This window comes from Ceratotherium simum, chromosome 35 (genome assembly GCF_057802395.1).
Source record: "Ceratotherium simum simum isolate JZ-2026a chromosome 35, ASM5780239v1, whole genome shotgun sequence".
NCBI lineage: Eukaryota > Metazoa > Chordata > Mammalia > Perissodactyla > Rhinocerotidae > Ceratotherium > Ceratotherium simum.
Window position 1 is genome coordinate 7,403,179 of NC_141934.1, and position 16,872 is coordinate 7,420,050.

Genomic DNA, 16,872 nt, shown 5'->3' on the forward strand with positions numbered 1-16,872 from the left:
AATGACAGTTAACATTTTGGTGAACATTAATTAGCCCTTCCAGGCTTTGGGCTGTGTTTAGGAATATATATTGTTAATTTAATTTTTATTTTTAATGAGATAGTTTTTAAAATTTTAAATGAAATGATCATATAAAAATTCAAATAGTTAAGAAGGGTTTACATAAAAATAAGTCTTTCATTCTCTACCTCATCTACTAATCCCATTCCCACTCTCCAGAAGCAAGCAAGCATTTTTTTGTGTGTGTGAGGAAGATCAGCCCTGAGCTAACATCCATGCTAATCATTCTCTTTTTATGCTGAGGAAGACCGGCTCTGAGCTAACATCTATTGCCAATCCTCCTCCTTTTTTTTCCCCAAAGCCCCAGTAGATAGTTGTATGTCATAGTTGCACATCCTTATAGTTGCTGTATGTGGGACGTGGCCTCAGCATGGCTGGAGAAGCGGTGCGTTGGTGTGCGCCCGGGATCCGAACCTGGACCGCCACAAGCGGAGCACGTGCACTTAACCGCTAAGCCACGGGGCTGGCCCCAAGCAAGCATTTTTAACATTTCTTGTATATCTTTCCAGAAAGTCTCTCCATACCTACATATTTTTTGTTATTCACAGTTAATTTAATTTTTTTCCAGTTTCATTGAGAAATAGTTGACGTATATCACTGTATAAATTTAAGACATACAGTATGATAGTTTGATTTACATATGTTGTGAAATGATTGCCACAATAGTTTTAGCTAACATCCATCAACTTATACAGCTACAATAAAAAGAAAGAAAAGAAAAATAAATTCTTTTTGTGATGAGAACTCTTAGGATTAACTCTCTCTCTTTTTTTTTTTTGTGAGGAAGATCAGCCCTGAGCTAACATCCATGCTAATCCTCCTCTTTTTGCCGAGGAAGACCGGCCCTGAGCTAACATCTATTGCCAATCCTCCTCTTTTTTCTTTTTCCCCCCTTTTCTCCCCAAAGCCCCAGTAGATAGTTGTATGTCATAATGCACATCCTTCTAGTTGTTGTATGTGGGACTCCACCTCAGCATGGCCGGACAAGCGGTGCATCGGTCCGCGCCCGGATCCGAACCCAGGCCGCCAGCAGCGGAGCGCGAGCACTTAACCGCTAAGCCATGGGGCTGGCCCCAGGATTAACTCTCTTAACTTTCCTATATATTTTACATCAGTGTTAACTATAGTCATCATATTGTACGTTATATCCCTATTACTTATTTATCTTATAACTGGAAGTTTGTACCTTTTGACTGCCTTCCTCCAATTCCTCCTTCTGCCATCCTCTGCCATCTAATCTCTTTTTTAGATTCCACATATAAATGAGATTATACAATATTTGTCTTTGTCTGACTTATTTCATTTAGCATAATGCTTTCCTTGTCCATCCGTGTTGTCACGAATGATAGGATTTCTTCATTTTTTCTGGCTGAATAATATTCCATTATATATATATATTATTTTTTTAAATAATTTTATTTATGTATTTTTCCCCCAAAGCCCCAGTAGATAGTTGTATGTCATAGCTACACATCCTTCTAGTTGCTGTATGTGGGACGCGGCCTCAGCATGGCCGGAGAAGCGGTGTGTCGGTGTGCGTCCAGGATCCGAATCCGGGCCGCCAGTAGCGGAGCGTGCACACTTAACCGCTAAGCCACAGGGCCAGCCCAATATATATTTTTTATATATACATACACACACACACACACACACCCACACACACACCCACAACTTTATCTATTCATCCATCAATGGATACTTAGGTTGCTTCTGTGTCTTGGCTATTGTAAATAATGCTGCTACGATGATTTAACTTTTAAGTCAACTTTACTGAGGTATTATTTACATACAATAAAACGCACCCTTTTTAAGCATACAGTTCATTGGTTTTTGATAAATGTGCACACCTATGTAAGCACTGCCACACTCAAGATAGAGAACATGAGCCAGCCCCTTTGCAGTCAGTATCCACCTATGGTTCCAGGCAATCACTGATCTACTTTCTGTCACTATAGGTTAGATTTGTCTTGTAAGAAATTTTACATAAATGGAATATACTCTGGTATACGTGCTTTATTTCACTGAGCATAAAGTTGAGATCCATCCATCCATGTTATTGCATGTATTGGCAGTTCATTCCTTTTTATTGCTGAGTATCATTGGGTGGATATACCACAAATTTTTTTTTTTTTAAAGATTTTATTTATTTATTTTTCCCCTCCAAAGCCACAGTAGATAGTTGTATGTCATAGCTGCACATCCTTCTAGTTGCTGTATGTGGGACATGGCCTCAGCATGGCCAGAGAAGCGGTGCGTCCGTGCACGCCCGGGATCCGAACCCGGGCTGCCGGCAGCGGAGCACGCGCACTTAACCGCTAAGTCACAGGGCTGGCCCCCACACATTATTTTTAATCCTTTGTCTGTTGGTGGACTTTTGGGTTGTTTGCAGCTTTTGACTATTATTTATGAAGTCTATATGAATATTTGTGTAATAAGTCTTTGTGTGGACATTTGTTTTCATTTCTCCTGTGTAAATAGCTAAAAGTACAACTCCTTGGTTGAAGGTAGGTGTATATTTAACTCTATAAGAAACTACTAGGGGCTAGCCCAGTGGTGTAGCAGTTAAGTTCGAGTGCTCTGCTTCGGTGGCTGGGGGTTCACCGGTTCAGATCCTGGGCATGGACCTACGCACTGCTGAGGCAGTGTCCCACATACAGCAACTAGAAGGATGTACAACTATGACATACAGCTATCTCCTGGGCTTTGGGGAGAAAAAAGGAAAAAAGAGGAAGATTGGCAACAGATGTTAGCTTAGGGCCAATCTTCCTAAAAAAAAAAAATTTTTTTTAATTAAAAAAAAAAAACCTGCTAAATTGTTTTGAAAGTAGTTGTACCATTTCGTCTTCCCATTAGCAATATAGAGAGTTTCTGTGATCTTGCTAAATTCACTTATTCTAGTAGCTTTTTTTGTAGAAATTTTCATTGTAGATATTCTATTTTTCATTTTAGAAGTTTCAAGTGATTCTCTTTTATGTCTTCTATTTCTCATTATGCGCATATTTTCCTATAAATCCTTGAGCATATTGTACTTGTTTATATAGCTATCTCAAAGTCTTTTTCTCCTAATTTCATTATCTTCTGTCATTGCTGGATCTGTTTCTATTGACTGACTTTCCCCCCTTCCTGGTTCTGTTTTCTTGCCTCTTCACATATCTAGTGATTTTCATTCAGTACTATACGTGGTGAGTTTTACTTTCCTTGAATGCTGAATTTTGTTGTTTTGCGTCGAATAGTGTTAGATTTTATTCTAGCAGGCAGCTAACTTATTTATGGATCACTTTGATCCTTTTAGGTTTGTTTTGAAGCTTTGTTAGGATAAATTTGGAATAGCCTTTACTCTGGATGGTTTAGCTGTACTACTTTACTAAGGTGTGACCCTTCTGGGGTGTCTACTAAATGCCCCCAGTATTTAGAGAGGACTTTCCATCTGGCTGGTTGAAATGCAAACGTCTCCTGGTCCTGTGTGAGCTCTTGGAATTGTTTGGCGTACAGCTCTCTGATTATTCTTTGCGAGCCTTGTGGAACTTAATCCTAGAAACACAGTGTGTAGTACTCAGCAAGAGACTCAGGGGTCCCTTCTATAGATTTATGGAGTTCTTCTCTGCATAGCTCCCTCCCCTCTGGTTCTCTGCCTTCGAGAACCTAGATCTTCATTGGTGTAAAGTCACCAGGGTTTCATTACCAACAAGGAGGCCTCGTTTCAGCAGGGATGCTTGGAGGGGACTTTTTTATTATTAAAGGGTTCTGGGACTGATTCCAGCATGTGGGTTGGCGGGGGGAGGAAGGGGTGTGTTTCCCCACACGAACAAGCAATTCTCTGACACCAGCTGGGTGTCCTATAATTCAACTCAATTCTGACACTATCTGCCTGGAGACGGATTCAGATTCCACAGCTTAAGGGCTCGGTCCCATAAGACTACCCTCCACATCAGATGCTGGTCGAAAGTCCAGGTTCTCACCTGTGCTTCTGACAGACCGGCTATAGATTGGAGCTTCCAACAACCACCTCCTTGGGTTACAGGTTAAGGGCTCAGTCCCACAAGACTTCTGGTGCTTCTGACCAAATGGCTATAAAGCAGAAGTTCCCATGACTCCCTTCTTGGGTTCAGTTAATTTGCTAGAGCAGCTCACAGGACTCAGAGAAAGATTTTTAGTCACTAGATTACTAATTTATCACAGAGGATGTTAAGGGATACGAATCCACAGCCAGATGAAGGGATGCATAGGGCAAGGTCCTGAACAAAGGAGCTTCTCTACCTTAGAGAACATAGCTCGTGGGCCACTTTACTGTCTGTCCTGACTAATGGCACCTTCTCTTCCTCTCCTCACAGAAACCACTCCAAAAATATTTTGGTGAGTCTTCTCTCTCTTTGTTCAGTCTCTTTTTTACTCATGGTAAAATATACTGTCTTAGCTCAGCCTGCCATAACAAAATACCATAGACTGGGGTGGTTTAAACAACAGAAATTTATTTTACGATTCTAGAGGTTGGGAAGTCTGAGATTGGGGTGCCAGCTTGGTCAGGTTCTGATGTGAGCCCTCTTCCTGGCTTGTAGACTGTGTCCTGACATGGCAGAGAAAGAGAGCAAGCTCACTGGGGTCTTTTCTTATAAGGGCACTAATCCCATCATGGGGGCTCTACCTTTGTGACCTCATGTAAACCTAATTATTTCCCAAAGGCCTCATCTGCAGATACCATCGCATTGAGGGTTAGGGCTTCAATATATGAGTTTGGGTGGGGAACACAATTCAGTCCATAGCATATACGTACTGTAAAATTTACCATTTTAACTACTTTTAAGTGTACAATTCACTGGCATTAAGTACGTTTTCAGTGTTTCATTGCCGTTACCACTATTCATTTCTAGAACCTTTTCATCATCCCAAACAGAAACTTGGTACCCGTTAAATAATACTCCCTCTTCTCCTGTCCCCCTAGTCCCTAGTAACTACTGTTCTACTTCTGTCTCTATGAATTTGCCTATTCTAGGTACTTCATGTAAGTGGAGTCATATAACATTTGTCCTTTTGTGTCTGGGTTATTTCATTTAGCTTATGTCTTTAAGATTCATCCATGTTGTTGTATGCATCAGAGTTTCACTCCTTTTTAAGGCTGAATAGTATTCCATTGTATGGATATACCACATTTTGTTTATCCATTCATCTGTTGATAGATACTGGGTTGTTTCCACTTTAGCTATTGTGAATAGTGCTGCTGTGAACATTGATGTACGCGTATCTGTTTTGAGTCGTTGCTTTCAGTTCTTTTTTTTTTTTTTTTTTTTTTTTTTTAAAGATTTTATTTATTTATTTTTCCCCCAAAGCCCCAGTACATAGTTGTCTGTCATAGCTGCACATCCTTCTAGTTGCTGTATGTGGGACGCGGCCTCAGCATGGCTGGAGGAGTGGTGCCTCGGTGCGCACCCGGGATCCGAACCCGGGCCGCCGGCAGCGGAGCGCACGCACTTAACCGCTAAGCCACGGGGCCGGCCCTTGCTTTCAGTTCTTTTGGGTGTATAACTAGGACTAGAATCGCTGGATCATGTGGTCATGTTATGTTTCACTTTTTGAGGAACTACCAAGCCTTTTCCACAGTGGCTGTACCATTTTACATTCCTACTAGCAATGCATGAGGGTTCCAATTTCTCCACATCCTTACCAACACTTATTTATTTTTGATAATAGTCATCCTGGTAGGTATGAAGTGGTATGTCATTGTGGTTTTGATTTGCATTCCCTAATGACTAATGATGTTGAGCATCCTTTCACATGCTTATTGGCTATTTATATATCTTCTTTGGGGAAATGACTAGTCAGGTCCTTTGCCCAATTTTAAATTGGATGGTTTGTTTTTTATTGCTGAGTTGTAGGATTTCTTTATATATTCTGGATACTAGACCCTTATCAGATATAGGTATTTGTGAATATTTTCTCCCATTCTATAGATTGTCTTTTCATGCTCTTGATAATGTCTTTTGGTGCAAAACAGTTTTTAATTTTGATGAAGTCCAGTTTATCTCTTTTTTCTTTTACTGCTTGTGTTTTTGGTGTCATCTCCAAGAAATCATTGCTGAATTATTTGTGAAGATTTTCTTCTTTTTTCTTCTAAGAGCTTTATAATTTTGGGTCTTATGTTTAGGTCTTTGATCCATTTTGAGTTGTTTTTTATATGGTAGAAGATAAGGGGCTGACTTCATTCTTTTCCATGTGGATATCCAGTTTTCCCAGCACCATTTGTTGAAAAGACTGTCCTTTTCCCATTGAATGGTCTTGGCACCCTTGTGGAAATCAATCTTATTCTCTTCTAAATGACAGACATGATGTAACACTACGACAGAATGTTGGAAAACAGGAAAGTCGTGATTCCCACCCCTTCTTGCCATATGACTGTGATTGAGTAATCGTGGGCTTTATTTTTCATGCATTCACTTCCTGTCTTTTTGTCTGTTTTTAAATGGATATACCTGTTTTGTATCTTGCCTTTTTTACCTTATACATATTGCTGTATATAATGATTGTGCAAGACTGCATGAAAGCACTTTAAGTGGTTCTTCTACCACAGTCGATTTTGGTGCACCAGTGGTTTTTGCCATTGTGCATACGTTTAGAGAGCACATCTTTGCATACAGGCCTTTTCCTCAAGGTGAATGCCTATCTGTGGAATTGCTGTCTGCAAAGGTCTAGACTCCTGTCTGGTTTGTGGTATATGTTTGGCTTTTAAAACTGTTGTGTCCATTTGTAGTTGGCATTGTTGAGTACGTGAACCACACTGGATATCAGCAAAACAAAAATTGTCCTAGTGAACATGATTCCTCTCTTCTTGAATTCACTCATTCACTCAACAAATCTTTGAGCTCCTCCTATATTTTAGGCCCTGTTGAAATGCTAGAGATCCACTAGTGAATAGAACCAGAGTTCTTGACCTCAGAGTGCTTCCTTTATTAGTGGGTGAGACAGATAAGAAGCAGATGGACACATGGACATGTCAAGTGGTTGAGATGCCATGGAGAAAACTGAAACAGGTAAAGGGCATAGGTGTCCCGGGCTGGGTAGAGCTAGGCTGGGACTGGGGCGGTCAGGGAAAGAAGACCTTGCTCAGTGCCACTTGAGTGGGGACTGCAGGAGCAGAGGGTGAGCTGAGGGGCATCTGAGGGGAGAGCAGTCCAGGCTGAGGCTTGAGATGGACAGAGTGTGCTTTTCACTGTTGAGGAAGAGCAAAGAACCCGTGTGGCTGGAGGCACAGAGGGCAGAGAGGTAGAACGGCTGGAGGACCCCATCATGCCAGACCTATCCTCTGAGTGGGGGTTGAGTGACCTGGGTTCTGATCTGGCTACTGTGGAGATAGACTGTAGTGGAGTCAGGGGAGCTGGTTGGGAGGCTCTGACAATATCCCAGCAAGAGAAGGTGGTGGCTTGGATCAGGGTTGGAGCGGTGGAGGTGGGGGGAAGGGACTCGATTCTGGGTATGCTTTGAGCGGGGAGTGGACATCACGACTCTGGTACCTTAACACGGTTTGTAATTTGCTTGTCTTTAAATGCAAGTCTGCGTCAACGTTTTTCACACGTTTATTCTCTGTTTATATTGGCTCAGAGTATTTGTAAATTGAACATTTAGGCTGAATGGCGGGGAACAAGGAATCCATGGTCCTCCAGAAACAAGGCTCTCAGCCCTGGTCAGACCCTGAGGATGCCCTGTCCTTAGAGCAGGAGCTGCAGGCAGGCTGGGAGGAGAGGAAATGCTTCTACAGATTTCTTTTCAGGAACCCATGATGTCCTGGAAAAGCTCTGGGTTCGTGGTCAAAGTGCCTATTCATTTGGGCTGTCCAGGCCTGGTGTTGGGCCTTAGGGAGGAGGCTTGTTGACACAGGGGCCTCTGTGGAAAGCTGGCTTTTGGTGAACAGCACAGACAGAGGGTAGAGGGCCAGGTGTGCCCGGTGCTGTCGCGTGTTCTGCAGTCGTATGCTAGTTGGGTTTTCAGGTGTGCTGTCCTTTTGTCCCCATAAGTCAGAAAGGAGTAACAGAACCTTCATGAGTACTTCTTAACAAGAGGGGTGGAAAGTGTAGCATCTGTAAACCTAGTTACCAGGTGATGTCAGTTCTCAGGTATGCTGGGCGAGTGCACAGCCTTGCAGCTTGGTGACACTGGGGTTTCTTGTGAACATCTAGGTGATTTGAGTTCCATGCAGGATGACATCTGGTGACAGACTCCCCTTAGTCTCTAGCATTCCCACGGTGTCCTTTCTTCCTTGGCTGCTGGACCTGAGGACAGAGGCGCATGTGGTGGGAAAGCTGGCCTGATGGAAATGTTGGGCCCTTTGGGGTAGAAGCGGTCCACGTGGCCCTCCTCTTTCTGCAAGCCTCAGAGGTGACTCCACGGAAATAAGAGGGCCTGTGGCTGCAGAGTGAGCCATGGCTGGCAGCTGGCCTTTCTCGTCAGGCACGAAGGGCTCTCTCTCGAACACCAGCACCCAGCCCAGAGCTGGACACGCAGGGTGCTGAATGTGTTTCCTGTCCACACCCAGGCTGAGTGGATGGATAGGAGACAAGTGGTTCTGTCCTGAGTTCCTCCGTGTGAAGTAGCAGCAGTGGGTGCTTGGGGCACCCTGAGAGCAGGCCTGGTTTGTTCTGCCTCACCTCAGAGCAGGAGAAGCTCTGTGTGGGGAATGTGGTCTTGGTTTTTTTCCCCCAGTAATAGAATTTAGAGGTTTCTCTGTGCTTTAAAGCAAAGTCTTCCAGTTCTTTTTTTGTGAACACTTTTGAACAGAGTAAAAAGTTGAGAGAATAGAGTTACCCACGTACACACCCCTTGATTGAACAGTTGTTAATGTTTTATCGTATCTGCTTTATCTCTGTGTCTATGTGTTTTCTTTCTCTCTGAGCCATTTGGAAGTACATTGCAGACATTATGAAACTTAATCCCTGAATGCTTCAGTCCACATCTGTGCATAATAGCAAACCGGATTTGTTATCCATTTTGGCCCGGCCATGGGGGCTTGTGGCGCGGTCTGAGGTGTTTGGGGAGCAGCCCTGTAGACAGGCCTTGGTCAGGAGCAGCTGGCTTGCTCCATGCTCACTCCCTGCGACAGCACTGCCTCCTTATTTCTAGCCTCTGTTTAGAATTTTAAAAAATGTGTGGTGCAACATTCTAGTTCATGAAAAGGAATAAAGATAGATCAGCCTTTCCCTTCTCCATGTTGCCCTGTGTCCATTCCTGCCCATCGCCCACCTGGAGCCCCATTGGCCTGCCCTCAGCATGCTCCTCCGTGCTATGGTGTCCATGACCCTGGACAGTATTGAACATGTTCTGCACGTTTTTAAACTTTGTGTAACTACTACAGCTTTCTTCATCTCATCTGTAAACAGGCTGCTATTAACTCCCGCATCAAGATGTTAAATGAGAATGATGTATGTGTGAATACCTGGTCCCTGCTGGCAGCGAGTAGAGATTCAGGACGTACTGTTTTAATTCTTACCTCCTAGGTGTTGAGAAAACAATTGTGGATGTTAAAACGGGCAGATAGTCAAGTTGGCAGGGAGGTAGATCTCCCGCCTGCTCAGGGACAGTTTACTTACAGCCCAGCTCTGTTCTCAGAGAATCTTGGGTTCTTTCTAGGGGCCTCAGGGCCCCTTCTTCCTAGTACCCTCGAGGGACTCTGGCAGCCACTCCTGCAGGAAGCCCCAGGCCCCCTACGCCAGCCTCTGCCTCTCCCTGCCTCCCCCAGCCCAGGGCCAGCTCTGTGCCTGTGCTGCTCAGCAGCTGCCTCCCGTGGCTTGGAGTGGCCGGTGTATGGAAGAGTGGAGGACTCTGCCTGAAGAAGAGGTGGAACAAGGAGGGCTGAGCTCCAGGGCTGGAAGGGGTCCAGGGTGGCTGACTCAGATGCCTACAGGGCCCTTCGGGAGGATTTCTGCTGGGCTTGCTCCACCTCAGAGCTCTTTGTTTCCTTTATTGTGCTGCAGTCCACCCTCCTTGGTGCCTGGGCAGGGCCCTTGAGGAGCTGCTGGAGGACTCTGCATGGGCCAGGGGGCATCAGAGAAATTGTGTGGGCTGGTGGGACTGCTAAAAAACATTTGCGAATGCAAGGGGAGAATTGAGCAGGGCTAGGAGAAGCTTGTGGTTGAAGAAATCTCCTGGGCACTTTGTGCTTGTCTGGGCTCCCTGCCCAAGTTTCTGTGAGGCTGATAACCTGCCCGTAGCTCCTCATGCCAGCCGTGAGACACCAGCCATCACCGGTCTTCCTTAAGGGGCCGCTAGCGGCCCCCAGGGAATGAAAATTAGTAGACAGCACCTGCCACTACCTTCCGTCTCTTGGCACAGTAGTGCATGAAATTCACTTGGCAGGGAGCTACAGTGGGTTGACTGAGGGGGGACGCCTGTCTGCAGGTGCTGTGGCCAAGTGGCCTGGGGCCTGCAGAGCCTCCAAGTGGCACTAGGTGGCACTCCCACCCAGGGGAATCCAAACAAGGTAGGAAGACTAGAAATTAAGGACCGAGTGTGGCCGGAAGGGACTACATTCAGGGTGAGAAGGTCAACTTACCAAAGGGTTTTTTGGTTTTCCCAGAAATCGTTGGTTAACTATTGTCTGGAATCCAGAAGGCATTTCCCTACTGAAACATATGTGGTAGAGATCAGGTTAGAAGGCAGGGAGGGCTCATTTCAGGGCAGACCCGCGGACTGGTTTATGAATCTTCTAAATACCAATCTGCCTGAGAGGATTAGAATAGTTAGAAGGGAGGGCCGGCTCCGTGGCTTAGCGGTTAAGTGCGCGCGCTCTGATGCTGACGGCCCGGGTTCGGATCCTGGGAGCGCCCCGAGGCACCACTTCTCCGTCCAACGCGAGGCCGAGTCCCACGTACAGCAACTAGAAGGATGTGAACCTATGACATACAACTATCTACTGGGGCTTTGGGGGGAAAAAACTGAATAAATAAAATCTTTAAAAAAAAAAAAAAAAAGAATAGTTAGAAGGGAACTCTGGTAGATGTGGAGCAGCCCAGTTGGTCATTTTACGGGGAGAGCTTCGGCGTTCCAGAGGCCGCTCAGCAAAAGGGAACCTGAGCTTTGGATCCATAGATACCCCTAACCCCCAGTCTGACTTGGGATAGGTTTTATTCCCTACTCAGGGAACCCGTGTGGCCTGGTCTGAAAGTACTAGATGCTTTGGGGAAGTCAGAATGGTCTTCCAGGATCTTTTCGGTTCTGGGATTTAGTGTTTCTAGGATTCTGTGTCAGCGTCTTGAACTCCTTTTTATCCCATCTCACTTGGTGATTGCTTGGAGGTGAGAAAGGGACTGAAGTCTCATTGGGGCTCAGAGAATGCTGTGGGCCCAGGCTAGGAGACGGTGAGGCACAGACTGCGTGTAAGGTATTCGCCAGCCCTGTGCTGGAACCTGAGCCCCCAAGGGCTGGAACTCTGCTTAGCTCACCCCTGCCTCCCTGTCCCTACTGGTGCATTGTAGGTGTCGAATCTCATGGACATCCAAGAGGCAGGACCCCACCTGTCTTCTCCCCGCTGCGGCATCCCAGGGCTGTATCTTGTCATGGAGCGCTTGCTTGGGCTGGATCCAGATGAGGATGACAGGTGTGTGGGGCCGTGTCTGCACCCCACTGTGTCCCGTTCCAGGCTTCCTTGGCCCAGCTGCCTGTCTCTTCCTAAGACCTGTAGGCTCTCTTCCTGTTCTACACGTTGCTTTAGAACCACTGAATTCTCAGTGGTCAGAAGTAGCTGGGGTTATATCCCTGTTCAGTAGCCCAGAGAGAGATGACTGAGCCTCCTGAGGCAAACTGACCACTGGATGGGGTGCTGCGTTGGGGTGTGACCTGTGCAGATGCTGGTCAGCCTCCTAAATTCCACACCTTTTCTTTGGTTGAATAGTGTTCCCCGTCAGACCCTCCCCCTCGTCTAAAAAACGTTAAGCTGATTCAATCCATCCCATGTTGACCAAGTGGTGGGCATGGGGGTAGGGTGCTGACCCCGCAGGCTGGGTCCCTGCCATCTAGTGGGGTAGAAAGACACAGCACGAATCACCCCAAAGGCTCTTCATCCTAGCAGGGGAAGCCTGCATGCTCCGCCCCCCGGGGTGGACCTTGTCCACTGGGTCCTGTTTGCTAGTCTGTACCAGGGGATTTTGTATGTCAGGCCTGTATCTGCGTGGAGAAGACAACATGGGTGGGATGGGGCTAGCCTGTGTCTTCAGGCTGGGATGTAAGAAGGAGCAACAACTTAGACATCTTCTGATGTTTCCAGGGCTAGAAGAGGTGGCTGGAGGTGGCTTTCTGCTCGGTCCAGAGAAGCTGGCCCTCCGTGAGGTCAGCAGCACGTGGAGGCCCCGAGCCTGCCCAGAGGCGCAGATGGGGTGGGAGCGAGGGCGTGGAGGGGGTGGTGATGAGGGAGGCAGCAGCCCAGGGAGCCTGGCCACCACTCCGGACAGAGGCCCCCAGCCCCAGGAGGCATCGCCGGGAAGTTCTGTGACCCGAGTTCTGGAGTTCTGGTACCCTCTTCCCGCCGCCCTCCCCTGGCTCCTCTGGGTCCAGCCCCTCCTCTTAAAGGGGCCCTGGGTGCCGCGGCTGGGCCTGGCTGGAAGGCGGAGCGAGGCTTCCAGGGTCTGGTGTCGTCCTCCTGCCCCCGCCCCCTGGGCGGTCTGAGTGGCTGGAGCCCGAGCCCCGCCCAGCCGCCCCTGAGGCTTCTGCGCCGGGAGCCGGGCCTCCCTGGAGTCGGCTGCCGGCCAGGCGGAAGCGGAGTGGAGCTGACCACCTGCCGGTGAGTGAGCCTCGCTGGGCCTGAGGGGCGGCTTCTCGGAGCTGCCCGCCCTGGCAGCTGGAGGGCTGTCCAGTCCCTGGGGTGCGGGTCACTTTCTTCCAGCATGGGGCCGCAAGGGCCTGAGGGGCCCACCCCACAGTCTCAATTGAGCTGTGGGCTTCCCCTGGTCCCACATGGCAGGTCACGGGGCCAGCTGGATGAGCTCACTTCCTCCACCTCCTGTAGCATCTCCTGGCCTGTAAGGCCGGCCAGCCGGGAAAAAGGGAAATGCTGGGCGTGCCAGGGGCTCTGTTCCCTCCTGCCCTGAGAGTTCTGGGCTCATTTCCTCAGTGCTGCCCAGAGGGCCTGGGACAGCGCCAGAGCAGGAGGGAAGCACCGGAGGGAGAGGGAAGCTGCACTGTTCCTCACTGGGACCCAGAGGTGTCTGGACTTGTCACCATGTCCCTGCCTGAGGGGCGGGGAGGGGTGGCACACTGCCCTTCGCAGAGCTCCATTCCCCACTGGCGCTAACAATTGCCCGAAAGAAGATTCCTTTCTTTTGGGAGATTTAGGGAAGACCTATGGGGAGTCCTGTCCCTGCCTCCACTCGCCCTGCCCTAGGCCCATGGGCGTCCAGGCCACAGGCTTGAAAGAGGCACCTCTGGGCCCTTCTCTTTCTTTCCTCCTCTCTTGCCCAAGCCTTCCCCAAGATGGCTCACCTGTTTCACCCTGGGAGAATCCATTTCCCTGTTCCCTATTTTGAAGTTTTGGCTGCTTGTAGCTCTGGAACAAGGAGGAGAAAGGGTTGGTGCCCATTACACAAGCTGGGACACAGCTACCTGGCAGCCATCCTTTCGGGGAGCTGGGGGAGAAAACGGCCCTGCCCTCCAGGTGGGAGTGTGTGCAGAAAGTCAGGCCCATAGACACATGATTTGGGGGCCCTCGGGGTTTCTGCTGAAGCTTCAGGAGGGCACTCTGGCACCCAGTGAGATTTCCACTTGGAGCAAGAGCAAATTCTTGGGTTGTCTTCAGCTTGACACATGCAGGGCTGCAAGGCCCTGTGTGCTCAGGGAGAGCTTGTTGGGGGGCAGACAGTCCTGACTCCCTCACTGCCTTCCTGAGACTCAAGCCTGAATACACCAAGGTTCAAGGAAACCAGGCAGGAGCACGCACCCCCCACTCCCCAAACCCATAGTAAGTGATAAACTGGCCTGGGTCTGTCTATTGGACTTCAGTTGGAACATTCCATTCCACTGAGGGGGTATTGTTGCCCTCGTCCCGGGCAGTGAGGGGCAGATGGGGACGTTGCAGCACTGCTTGGGTGTGCACCCCTAGAACAGCACATCCTGACAAAGGTGATCCGCTCCCCACATGTGGTCCTGTTGGGCCATTGTTTCCTACTCAGAGGGGCAGCCACTGCCCCTGCTGTTTGGGCGCCTCTTTAAGAACTGCCGCCTCCGCCCTGTTCCTTCCAGCTTGCCAGCGATAGCAAACCTCTGTCCTCCCAGGGTGTGGGCTTGGAAAGGGAGGTGAGGTCTCCTCTGGATCTGGGAGCCAGGTCTGGGGGATGAAGCTGCACCAAACTCTTGGGTGGAAGTGAGGTGCAGGGTTTCTGAGCAGAGTTGTTCTGGGCCATGGTCACAGTTATGACCTGAGCCTCAAGGGGGGCGAGCAGAAGGAATGACTTTTCCCATTTTCCAGATGAGGAGACAGACTCACAGGGCACCTGTGACTTGCAAGGCCTTTCCCAGCTCTCAGGGCGGGGGTGGGAGGAGGGCAGCCAGGATTGCAGTAACCAGATTGTCCCTGTCCTCCACCAAAGCCACTCTGAGTTCTCATGTTCCAAGTGGCTGGCCCTTAGGCCATGTAATGACTTTAAAGTCCTACTGGTCACAGACCCAAACTCCACAGAATGTCCTTGAGAGAGGGAAGGTGTCTGCACTTCCCTGCTTCAGGGTGCCCTCCTTGCAGGTTTGTCATCCGGGCCTGAGTCCCCCCAGTTGCCCTCAGGGAGCCAGAGAAGGGAGAAAGCTCTGGCTTGGGCTTCAGGGGCTGTGGCAGGTGCGGAGGGCAAGTAGGGCTCTGAGATGGGGAGGCCATGAGCACTCTTGGCCAAGGAAGTGGCTCTGCCCTTGGGAAGTGAGAAGAAGTGACCTCTAGGGACCCCCTTTCCTCCATCCTGCAGCTCTGAGCTGGACAGAGGGTGCCGGGCCTGTTTCCTGGGGAACAGCTGAATTCATATCTGCTCCCTGGGGGCCTTTTGGACCCACAGATAGTGATTTGGAAGAAGCTTGACACCCTGGTCTTAGTGTCTCATTTTAAAAGAGGAGGTATGGTAGTGACAGAGGGAAGAATGAGGGCGGGAGGACCCCCTGCCCGCCCCCTCAGGGCAGTCCCTCCAGGACAGCCACTCCTTGGGCTGGTTCCCCTTGAGCTCTTTCCACTGCAGGGGGAGGAATGAGGACCCACCCTGCACTGGTGGGCTGCCTGGCCCGGCCAAGCCCCTGGACTGGAGGCCCTGGGGGAGAATGAAATGCAGAGGCGCATGCGGAAATCTGCTTTGAGGTCCTGAGGGTTTGGGCCAAGCTGGGTTTGTCTGGGCTCCTGAACGTGCCTTTCTGACAGTGTGCTGCGGTCATCACTGCCCCACATGGTAGGACAGCGAGGAAAATTGGCAGGAGGAGACTGGGGCTCCCGTCCCCTCCCACAAGGCCTTGCTGCTCCCCATAGTGAATCCTGGGTGTCTGCTCAGTCTGAGCTTTCTAGAGTTTCTAGACTCAAGGAAAGAGCCTCATACTGGCAGCCAAGCACCAGCCTCAGCCCCGACTGCCTATCACCCGTCTGGGCCTGTTTCCCTGGGGAACTGACTGGAGGCCAGGGTGGGGCCCCAGGGCCTGGTGGGCTGGGGAGGGGAGGTGTGCTCAGTACGTGGGCCGTGTGGTCGAGGAGCCCTGACCATTGTGGATGCGAAAGTTAGTGGGAGGCTCAGCACGGGCCTGGGGCAGGAGCATTTCAGGGCAGGAGGGCCTGGCTTTTGGGGCGGGAGGAGGCTTACACTACAAGTCTGCTTTTGGGTGAAGCCTGGGGGGAGGGCGCCCTCAAGGCGAGCGGCCTAGGGAGATGAGCTCGGCTGGAGGGGTCTGGAGTGGGCCAGGCCTCGCCACTTCCTCTGCCGGAGGCGGAAATCTGTGCTTAGTCGGCCTTGCCCCGGCTCCCACAGGCCACAGCACACCCAGGGACTCGTGGACCCTCCAGGCAGGTGCCAGGGCCGGCATTTTCACCTCTGTGGCTGAGGTGCGTTTGCCGGGCGTCAGACGTCTACCCTTGTGTGGGTAGGGCCATGTCGGAGTTGGGGCCTCTTACTCTGTCACAGTGCCTTGGCTGTGGGGGGGTTGGAGTTGTCCTGGGACAGGGTCCTCAGCTGGTCAGTTCCCTACCTTAGGAGCAGCTCTTGGGGCCCACATTTCTTCATATAAAGATGGCGGCAGGCGCCTGCCCCCTTCCAGCCTGCGTTTGGGATTGGAGGCCAGGCCGGTGGGGCAACATCCCCGGGGCCTTGACTACCCTGGGCTGAGACAGCAACAACTGTGCAATGTTTGCCGTCTTCCTTCCCTGTTATCTGTGAGGGTGTTTTATCTGTGAGGGCAGACTGCAAGGGCTTTGTGGAGGCTGGGCGTGTCCTCCCTGATGGCCAGGCAGGGCCCGCCGGCCAAGTGCTGGCCAGAGTGCTGTTTCAAAGCAGAGATGAGCAGGGCGGGTGGAGCTGTGTGGGCTTCAGTCCGGCCCCACCTCCACGCCGTTTTCCCTGAGGTCAGCCAGGTGCTCATCTTCTGAGGAGGCCTTGGGGGGTCGGTGCCAGGAATGGGGGCTCTGAGGCTGGGAGGGCGCGGTGCGGTGAGGAGAGCCAGAGCAGGTCAGATGCCCTGGGTCTTGCCCACCATGCTCTCCTTCCTGCTCCCTCATTCCTCAGATGCTGTTTTGTCACCTGAATGGAAAATGGGTCAGGTCCTGGCGAGGGAGGGGCCACCCAAGCCGCAGACAGGCCGACGCTGGGCCCCGGCCTGGAGCACAAGGCT

At 50.0% G+C, this 16,872-nt stretch overlaps 1 protein-coding gene across 3 annotated transcripts in view; it reads left to right on the plus strand.

Moving 5' to 3' along the window:
• PISD (phosphatidylserine decarboxylase) overlaps positions 1 to 16,872 on the plus strand; it is a 38,097-nt gene that overhangs the window by 13,874 nt on the left and 7,351 nt on the right. Inside the window, exon 1 of one of the 3 annotated variants that reach the window (XM_004429745.3) lies at positions 12,733 to 12,817. The exons of the other annotated variants lie outside the window; for them this stretch is intronic. The gene's annotated coding sequence lies outside the window, so the exon portion shown is untranslated. Of the gene's footprint in view, positions 1 to 12,732; positions 12,818 to 16,872 lie in introns of those variants that run through there. 3 annotated transcript variants of the gene reach the window in all.